Consider the following 2,500-nt stretch of genomic DNA (forward strand, 5'->3'; position numbering starts at 1 on the left):
CACACACACACACACACACACACACACACACACACACACACACACACACACACATATATATATATATATATATGTATGTATGTATACATTAAGGCGGCGAGCTGGCAGAAACGTTAGCGCGCCGGGCGAAATGCTTAACGGTATTTCGTCTGCCGTTACGTTCTGAGTTCAAATTCCGCCGAGGTCGACTTTGCCTTTCATCCTTTCGGGGTCGATAAATAGGGTACCAGTTACGCACTGGGGTCGATGTAATCGACTTAATCCCTTTGTCTGTCCCAGTTTGTCCCCTCTATGTTTAGCCCCTTGTGGGCAATAAAGAAATATATATATATGTATAAATTTATATACAATATATATGTGTGTGTGTACGCATATATATATATTTATATACATATTTACATACATATTTCTATACATATATACGCCCAAACACTCACACACGCGCACATATATACATATATTACAGTAATATCACCACCAAGCAGTGTTAAGGCATAAGCGAACTTTACGTAAAAACACTATATCTGTCCAGTGCTGCCACTTGTCAGATTCCCAGATATTAATGTTTCTAGCTCTTTAGCCGTTATCAGTGGGAATTACTGTAGAGAGGTAACTCTGGACAGACTTAATCAAAGCCGTGGCTTTACCTAAAATACAGTCAAGAACATTGATTGATTTGCCCCAGTAAACTGCCAAAGTCGTGAAAATTACTGTAATATCAGTACCAAGCAGTGTTTAATCATAGGCGAACTTTACGTTAGTTAAAATGTTTGTGACATATTCCAACTCCTAAATGCAAATTCACTGCAGCTACAGTGGAGAAAATCTCTCTCTAATAATAAAAAAATCACCTAATATTAACTGTAATTTTTACGACCTTGGCGGTCTACTGGCGCAAATCAGTCGATGCTGTTGACTGCATTTTAGTTAAAGCCACGGCTTTGATTAGGTCTCTCTAGCGTTGCTTCTCTTCGGTATCTCCCATTGATAACGGCAAAAGAGCTAGGAATATCTGGGAATCTGACAGGTGGCAGGACTGGACACATAAGAGAATTTTTCTCCGTAGAGACTGCAGTGAATTTGTCTTTAAGCAGTTGAAATATGTGACAAAGATTTTAACTAAGCTAGAGTTCGCCTATATATACACACACACATATATATATATATATATATATATATATATATATATGTGTGTGTGTGTGTGTGTGTGTGTGTGTGTGTGTGTGTGTGTGTGTGTGTGTGTGTGTGTATACTAGCAGAGATATCCAGCCTTGCCCGGGATGTAGCTGTCATAGTTTTTTATTGTTTTAATTGTTTCAGTCATGTTACTGCGGCCATGCTAGAGCACCGCCGTTGGTCGAACAAATTGACCACAGCATTTATTCTATCAGTGTCTTTTACCAAACCGCTAATTTATGGGAACGTAAACACAGCAACATCTGTTGTCAAGCAATGGTGGTGGTACAAACAAAGACAGACACACAAACATATATACACACACACACATACAAATATACACATATATACGACAGTCTTCTTTCAGTTTCCGTCAACGACGTCCACTGACACGAAGTTGGTCGGCCGAAGGCTGCAGTAGAAGATACTTGCCCAAATATATATTTAAGCAAAAATAATGTTGGTACGGTCTCAAAGTACTTTGCCGACAATTTTTAATTATTTGAACATACATACATACATACATACATACATACATATATATATATATACATACATATATATATATATATATATATATATATATATATATATGTATATGTGTATATATATATATATATGAAAAAACTAAAAACTAAAAGAAAAAGAAATAAGTGAAAATGTTACTGCTGTGTTGTGTCTCACCAGACACAACAGTATATATATATATATATATACACACACACACACACACACACACACACACACACACACACACACACACACACATATATATATATATATATATATATATATATATATATATATATATATATATATATACATATATATATATATCACCAATATATAGATATATATACATATATATATCAACAATATATAGATATATATCCATATATATATGCGTATAAAAATACATATATATACATATATATGTATACATACATATACATGCATACACATACATACATATATATATACATACATATACATGTATAAATATATATATACATATATACATACATATATACACATATACATATATATAAATACACACAAAGATATAAACATATATGCATATTCATATGTATGTATATTTGTATATATATATATATATATATACACACAAGCGTATATAAATACATAGTGAAACTAATAGAAATGAAACTAATATATATGCATAGTGAAAGTATTAATAGTGAAACTATTAAAACTGAAAGTATAATCTCACATTACGATAGAGATGTTACTGTTTCACTTTTAACATTGCTCCGGGCTTGCATCAAGCTAGAAGTTGAAAATGTTTTGGGTCTATGACTGTGTA

This window comes from Octopus bimaculoides, chromosome 7, assembly GCF_046866305.1.
Source record: "Octopus bimaculoides isolate indiv1 chromosome 7, ASM4686630v1, whole genome shotgun sequence".
Classification (NCBI taxonomy): Eukaryota; Metazoa; Mollusca; class Cephalopoda; order Octopoda; family Octopodidae; genus Octopus; species Octopus bimaculoides.